This window comes from Pteropus alecto, unplaced genomic scaffold (genome assembly GCF_000325575.1).
Source record: "Pteropus alecto unplaced genomic scaffold, ASM32557v1 scaffold75, whole genome shotgun sequence".
In the NCBI taxonomy this organism is placed as follows: Eukaryota; Metazoa; Chordata; class Mammalia; order Chiroptera; family Pteropodidae; genus Pteropus; species Pteropus alecto.
In genome coordinates, this window is record NW_006440638.1 from 4,680,749 (window position 1) to 4,689,583 (window position 8,835).

Consider the following 8,835-nt stretch of genomic DNA (forward strand, 5'->3'; position numbering starts at 1 on the left):
ACCCAGGACCAACAGGCGAGATTACTATACCCAACAAAGTTATCATTTAGAATCAAAAGAGCTTCCCAGGCAAGAAAAAGCTAAAGGAGTTCATCACCACCAAATCAGTATTACAAGAAATGTTAGAGGGACTTCTTTAAAAAGAATAAGGGAAAAAAAGATAAAAAATAGGAATAAAAAATGGCCATAACTACATACCTATTAACAATCACTTTAAATGTAAATGAATTAACTGCTCCAATCAAAAGATAGTGTGGCTGAATAAGTCAGATTTGTGCTTGCTTCAGCAGCACATATACTAAAATTGGAATGATATAGAGAAGATTAGCATGTCCCTTGCACAAGGATAACATGCATATTCATGAAGTGTTCCATATTTTTGAAAAAGGTAAAGGAATGAAGAAGTATAAATTAGTAGTTACAAAACAGTCATGAGGTTATAGAGTACAGCATAAGGAATATAGTCAATATTATTGTAATGGCTGTGTGTAGTGCAAGATAGGTGATAGATTAATTGGAGGGATCACTTATAAATTACATAAATGTCTATCCATTGTACTGTATACCTGAAACTAATATAATTTTTTTAAAAAATAATATTTTTTTAAAAAAAGAAAACAAGACCTTACATATGCTGCTTACAAGAGACTCACTTCAGATCGAAAGAACACATAGCAAAGGGTTGAGAAAAGATGTTACGTGAAAATGGAAGCAAACAAAAAAAGGCTGGAGTAAGTAACAATACTTATAATAAACAAATTAAACTGTAAAACAAAAGCTATAACAAGAGACAAAATGGGACCCAGGAACCCCACTTATATGTATTTATTTGAAGAAACTCAAAACACTGCTTCAAAGAGACATGTGAATTCGTATGTTCATTGCAGCATTATTTACAATAGTCAAGACATAGAGGCTACCTGTATATCCATCAAAGGATAAATGGATAAAGAAGAGGTGGTACATATATTCAATGGAATATTAGGTATAAAAGAGAATAAAATCTACAACATGGATGGACCTATAGAGGGCATTGTGCTGAGTGTAGTAAGTCAGGCAGAGAAAGACAAATGCCATATATGGAATTTAAAGAACAAAATAAACAAACAAAACTAAAATTCATAGATACAGAAAGCATTTTGATGGTTGCCAGAAGGGAGAGAGGCTAGGGGATAAATCAAAGAGAAGAAGGAATTAAGAAGTACAGTTGACATTTACAAAATAGTCATGGAGATATAAAGTATAGCCTAATAAATATAGTCAATAACATTATAATAACTGCACAGTGTGAGATGGATACTATATTTATCAGTGTGATCATTTTGTAAGTTATAGAAATGTCTAATCATTATATTGTACACCTAAAACTAATACAATATCATATATTGACTATAATTAAAAATATAATAACAATAATAATTAATAGTAATAATAATAATACAATTGTTTATAAAATATAAATATCCACTTCCAACGGATCAAATGTGACTTAAAGGAAACTTTTCTTGTTTCATTATGAGACTCAACAAATATTTAGAATACTTGTAGATTAAACTAAAATAGGTAAAAATTAGGAAAAGCTGTCCTTGGTATATTTTTTAAATAACATAATTTAGTTATGTACAATTATTATCATTAATTATTATTTATTTGTTATTAATTATTATTAATAATTAATTTATTATCGATAACAATGAAAATACAGGAGTATTTGTCTAGATAAACATGACAAATAAACGAATACTTTTATTCTTTCCCACTATTCAATAAAGCAACAGTAAAACAATTTTTAAAGAAATAAATCTACAGGAATGAGAACAGAGGAAATAATAGCAATAGATTTCTTATAAGCTAGATAGCACATGGACAAATGATAGATGAGTAAGCAAAACCGAAGAAGAAAAAGAAGGAGGAGAAAGAAGAGGAGGAGGCGAAGAAAGGGAATAGGAAAGAAGAAGAAAAGTAGAGGGAGAAAAGAAAAGGATGACTTGTGTTCTAAAGTCAGAAATTGGGAAAAATCAAGAATTAAATCAATATCCTTAAAAAGAAAGAGAAAACATTGCACTGTCAAAAAGAATATTCAGAAAGGGAACAAAATTTTGAAAGTTAAAAATTCGACTGCAGATTTCCAAAAGTCAATACAAATTTTGGAAGTAAAGTTGAGAAGGCTTTCATGAAAATAACAACATTATAATAGATATATAATGAAAAAAATAAGATAAGAAAATTAGACAACAGCCTAATTGGTCTAAAATTTGAGTAATATGAGTTCCAGAAAGAAAGAGATCATAGGCAGTTGAGAGAAGTAAAGCAACAAATAAAGTTGCTTTGAACAAATAAGAACAGAGTGACACAAATTTTCATAGTGAAAGACCCATTAATACTCACATAATGGATAAAATGAGATAATTGCATATTTGCAATTTCAGAACACTCTGGATAAGATGAGCTTAGCAGCTTCCAAAGGGTTAGAGGGAAAATTAGAAAGGATATAAAAGATCAGGAATCAGAATGCATCATATTTCTCAAAGGCAACACAAAAACTAGAAACACTGGACCAATGCATTCAACACCATAAAATATAATAATTTCCAATGCAGAATTCTATGTCTAATTCAATGATCAATCCAGTGTGAGTAGAGAATAAGGGCATTTTCAGCATCCATCTTTTTTCAGGATGCCTCTGTAGGATATGTTCTACTTAAAAGGGGAGACTAAACCAAGAAATGAGAGAGACATAATTAACAGTAGACCAGCATCAAAGACAAGACAAAGATATGCTCAGGAGAATATTGAAAGAAGCTCCAAGGGTGGCATAAGAGCAACTAGTTCAAACTGAAGTACAACAGACAGAAGGTAATAAAAGATATATGATATGCCTGGATGACCAGAGAGCGAAATTAGATAACTGTAGAGAATTTAAATTAGTAAGAAATATTTAGAAAAATAAGCAAACAGAAAAAAAAACAATAACAACAACGCTACTATTAATAATTCCAGAGACATCAAAAAGTTGTAAAGGAAAAAAAATAATAATGTTTTATAACACCTAAACTAACAAGGTAAGAGATAGGACTACAAGAAAGTGATTAGTTGTGCAAAGAAATGCCACAGAATTTGCTAAAGAAGTTGAAAGCAGATGACTCTGAAGAGTAGAAAATTTCAAGGAGGACTGCTATTTTTTGAAACAAACCTTGTGGAATACTTTCTCTCCTAAACTGTGTCCATGTATAATTTTTGATAAAAAAACAAAAACTGAAAATATTAAAAAGTAAAAAGAAAGAAAAATACTAAACACAACACAGAAGAGATTTTAAAATCATCCATAACTTTTCACTAAAAGAAACTCCATTGTCGTTTTCATATAAATCATTATTTTTCTATGAATCATATATATGTATATAACACAAATTATGTTGGATCCACTGAACAGAGATTTATAATCTGAATTTTATTTTTACTAACTATAATTTGACCAATTCCTCAGACACTAAATATTCTTCTATAATATATTTTTAATGACACCTTAATATTTTGTTATATAGTGTATATAATTAAAATGATAGATTATTTCAAGTAGGTCATATCAACAATTCTGATTTAAAGTGCTTGGAATATCTATTAACTCAGTCCTCATTGAGTATAAATAATTCATCATTAGTGCAAAAACAAATTATTGCTTTAAATAATTTTTTTACAAAGTGAACAAGAATTTCCAGTAAAGCATAATCTCTATGTGGCCATGAAGAAAAGCAGCCCCTTCCCCTCAAGACTCTTCACAACTGTAAGTTTAAATACTCTCAGAGAGCACTTTCAGTAAAAAGTTTATAATGTTAGAAAATTTATAAATTCCAGTAACCAATAAGACCAAATAGTCTATGTCTCAGATTTAAATTCTGACGTATTTAACATTAAGAATATTAATAGCCTATTTTCTATGTGTGTGTATATTTATATTTATACTTATATTTATATTTGTTTTACTTTCTAAATGAATTTACATGAACTAATCCAGTTCAAGGGTCATTCTGCTGATGAATTTGACTCAGGGTTTGTCTTCTGTTGGAATAGAGTATACTATTAACTGCTAGTCACAGATAGCTGTTTTGATTAGTTATTGACATTGTTTTATTGAGAAAAAAAGTATGTTAAGATACAACTTATAAAACATCATTGTATTGAACTGTTATGTATTGTAGTGAATTCAGTCCTTTAATAGGTTTTCAAAAAATAAAAATAAATAAATTGTCATCCAATATGGTGAAACATTCATATGAGCCTATAACTACATTGAATTTTGGAACTGCAAAGGTAAAAGCTGTTGTAGACATAAATAGCCCACTAGAATCAGTGTCTCCAGAAATACTTCCCAAAGAACACTATTTTAAAAGGTCTAGTATCTACCTAACAAGAAAGGAAATTAAAAATTCTTTACTTAGCAGCTGCAAGAGAAATATATTTTTATCTTTATTGAGGAATAATTCACAAATGAAGCAGTCATGATATTTAAAATGTACGTGATTTTTTCGTATACATATACATTGTAGGATGACTATCAAAATCAAGATAATTAACACATCCATCATCTCACATAGTTAACTTGTGTGTGTGTGTGTGTGTGTGTGTGTGTGTGTGTGTGTGTGTGTGTGTGGTGAGAATGTTTAAGATCTACTCTTAGCAACTTTCAAGTATACAAGAGAAACATTTTTTTTTAATCGAATTAAATTAGTTTGAGTGGGAACATTTATTTTCTTACCAGTATGTACCATGGCTTCAAAATAGGGCTTCTTCTTCTGGTGTAGTGGCAGTTGTTACTGGAAACTATCTCACACATTAATTAAAATAAAAAACTATGTTACAATAAAAGTATATCTCCAAACTCCGTGATTTATTCAGCTAGGGAAGCTCAAGTTTCCAATATTCTTGCCTTGGCTCCAGAACACTGCAGGGCTGAATTTTTACATAGAGTTTATTAACAGTTATTGTTGGGAAGAGCTGGAAAAGACAAGAACAAAATAATGAGGCAAAACTTACACTTTATAGCGGTTAATGCAATTCAACATAAAAAGGAACAGGATTGAGGAATATTTCAAGAAATCAAAGAGCCCCCCACATTAAGAAAGAACCAAATTAGTCCAGCTTGTTATTAATTTGGGATGGAGAGGAAGTTATTCACTCTAAGGACTTAGATTCTTCTCTTCCATAACTCCTTTAACCACCTTTTGTCAACTGATCATAAATTTCAGCCTCTATTCATAAAGTACTGAATTTTTTAATAGAACAATGTATTGCAAATATATTCCTGTGCTTTAAAAAATATAAATTTGGTAGTCATATGTCAGAGATTGAATAAATTGAATAAAAATGATATCAACTTTCGAGGTAAGAGATCAAAACTAGCTAGGATACCTAGACATGATTTTCCATAGAAGATGAAATGTAAGATAAAAAGCTTGAGAGTTGAGAAGAGTTATAAGAGGTGAGGCTGGTGGTAAAAGAGAAAGAAAAAGCATAACATCATTTTAAAGTCTGAGCAAATACAGAAGACAAAACACAGACCACCTATTAATACACCCACACTATACAAATATGAAACATATTAAAACATATTAGTGATTTATCTTGATTCATGTCTATTTAAAGTACATTACATGGTTTCTATTTGACTAACCATGGTAGGGTTCAGATTGAATTCTGTCACCCCTGGCTTCACACCTTGCCCACTACTCATGTGAAACCTGAAATCCAAGTTAGCTCCTAACCATAAATGCTACAACTTTGCTACAGGAGATAACTTTGAAAAGACATTTTCCAGATCTGAGAGTGGGCACTGTTTTAATCCTTCTAGGTTTCCTCTCTCAGTACTCCTCTAGAGAAGAGAACATTCTACTGACAGTAGCTGAACTATCATAACTTCATAGATCATCAGAGCTTTGAGAAATACTTGCGGACTGACTGATTCTCTCGAATTCTCTCCTTACATCTTCACAGCTTATAATATTAGTGAGGGACGTAGTCTCCATTTTAGAGATAAGTAATTTCAAGTTAAAATAGTTAAAGAACTTGCTTACGATCACGATGGACCAAGGGGGTTAACATAACTCTTTTCTCTGTTGCCATTTCACTTTCAATTTAAATCTTTAGCTGTTAAATGTAAAATGTCTATTGTATTATATGCATATTATTCAACATTGCTCATTACAAAATGACTCCAAATTGGTAAATTGCATTAGACCAGATGAAATTATAAATTATCTATAAATTCCTGCTAGAGATTCCGCAGTGTTAGCTTCCCTGGGTTCAGTGACTCTTATAACAGTTCCTTGCAGGGATCCTGGATGCTATGCTTATATAGTTGTTACAAGAAATATTCTCCTCTGAGAGGCATAAAGATTCTAAGAAGCTTTTATTTCATTTACTTATTTAATTTATGTATTTTTCAATTACAATACAATATTGGCATATAATATTATATTAGTTTCAGGCGTACAACATAGTGATTAGACATCTTTATAACTTACAAAGTGATCATCCTGATAAATTTAGTTCACATCTGACATCACACATAATTATATTATTGACTATATTCCTTATGCTATATGTTACATCCCCATGACTCTTTTATAACAACTAATTTGTACTTCTTAATTCCTTCCCATTTTTCACCCATCTTTCCAATCTCCATTCCAACTGGCACCATTAAAATATTCTCTGTATCTATGAGTCTGTTTCTATTTTGTTTGTTCATTTTTTTTTGATTCCACATATAAATGAAATCATAAGGCATTTGTCTTTCTCTGCCTAGCTTACTCCACTCAGTATAATACCCTCTAGGTCCATCCATGTTGTTGCAGGTGGCGGGATTTCATTGTTTTATGGCTGAGTAATATTCCATGTTTCTTCTTTATTCAGTCATCTATTAATGGACACCCAGGTTGTCTCCATATCTTAGCTATTGTAAATAATGCTTCAATTAACATATGAATTTACATGTTCCTTCGAAGTAGTGGTTTGGGGTTCTTCAGATAAATACTTAGAAGTGGGATTACGGGGTCCTTCTTTGTTACTTGTTATATACTTTGTTTTAAAGTCATTTTGTTTGTCAAAAATATTGTTTCCCTAGCTTTTTTTTTTCTGTTTTCATTAAATATCTTTTTCTCTTCTTTTACTTTCGGTCTCTGTGTGTCTTTAGATCTGAAGTGAGTCTCTTTTAGGCAGCATATATAAGGGTCTTGTTTTCTTATCCATTCAGCCACCTGATCATTTGATTGGAGTATTTAATCCATTTACATTTAAAGTAATTGCTGATAGATATGTAGTTACTGACATTTTATTTTTCATATTTTTGATCTCTTCTTTCTCTCCTCCTCCTCCACCCCTCCTCTCCCCCTTCCCCCTCCTAAACTCCCCCTCCTTCTCCTCCTACTCCTGCTTTTCCTCCTCCTCCTCCTCCCTTTGTCCCTCTAACATTTCTCGTAGTACCAGTTTGGGATTGATTAACTCCTTTAGCTTTTTCTTGCCTGAGAACCTATTTATCTGTCCTTTGATTCTAAATGGTAACTTTGTTGGATAGAGTAATCTCGCTTTCTCGTCCTTGTTTTTCGTCACTTTGAATATTTCCTGCCAATCTTTTCTGGCCTGCAAAGTTTCTGTTGAGAAATCAGCTGACATTCTTAAGAAAACTTTCTTATAGGTAACTAATTGCTTTTTCCTTGCTGCTTTTAAAATTCTTTTTGTCTTTAATCTTTGACATTTTAGTTATGATATGTTTTGGTGTAAGCCTCTTTGAATTCATCTTGTTTGGGACTCTCTGCTTCCAGGGCTTGTTTGACTGTTTCTTTTGCCAGGTTAGGGAAGTTTTCCGTCATTATTTTTTAGATAGGTTTTCAATTTCTTGCTTTCTCTCTTCTTCCTCTGGAATCTCTGTGACATGAATGTTGGTATGCTTACTATTGTTTCAGAGGCCCTTTAAATTGTCATTTTTTGGATTATTTTTTTCTTGTTGCTGTCCTGATTGTTTTCTGCTACTTTATCTTCTAAATTACTGATTCAGTCCTCTGTTTTATCTAATCTTTAGTTGATTCCTTCTAATGTATGTTTCATTTCAGTTATTGTATTCTTTAATCTGGCTGGTTTTTTTTTTATTGTTTTCGACCTCCATTTTTATGTTTTCTATCTTTTTGTTAAAGTTCCCACTGAGTTCATCTACTCTTCCATTAAGTTTATTGAGCATTCTTATAAGTAGTGTTTTGAATTCCTCATCTGGTAGATTGCTTCTCTCTATTTTGTTTAGTTCTTTTTCTGGAGCTTTCTTCTGTTCTTCCATTTGAGACATGTTTCTTTGTCTCCCCATTTTGGTTACCACCCTGTGTTTCTATGTATTAGGTAGGAATGCTCTATCTCTCGGTCTTAGTAGAATGGCCTTAAGTAGTAAGCATCCTATAAGTCCCGTGGCACAGTGTCCCTGGTCACCTGAGCTGAGTGCTCCAGGTACATCCCTTGTATGGGTTGTCCATGCCCTCCTGTTGCAGTTGAGCCTCGGTTGCTGTTTGCACATCGATAGGAGAAACTGACCCATGAACTAATTATTTGTGAGGACTGGCTAATGACTACAGTGGAGAAACACTTGTGCAGGGGCTGACCTATAAAGCATAATTCACTTTAGCAGGGCTCTGGTGCCTGCCCAGTCTGCCCTTTAAGTGTGTCATTCTTGGATGCGGACTTCAAGGTTCAAAGCAGGTTATGGGATGTGTAGGCCTCAGGGCCTCATGGGAAAGGCCCTGACACAGGCCAAGTTCAGCTATAGTCTGCACCCCCACCAGAGCCACCTGGTAT

General features: G+C 32.3%; 1 non-coding gene across 1 annotated transcript; it reads left to right on the plus strand.

Annotated features, from left to right (window-relative positions):
* The first annotated feature begins 274 nt into the window (after nt 1-274).
* Nucleotides 275-381, plus strand: LOC112484482. Its single transcript, XR_003048021.1, has one exon. It is a non-coding gene; the product is annotated as a U6 spliceosomal RNA (small nuclear RNA).
* The last annotated feature ends 8,454 nt before the right edge of the window (nt 382-8,835 follow it).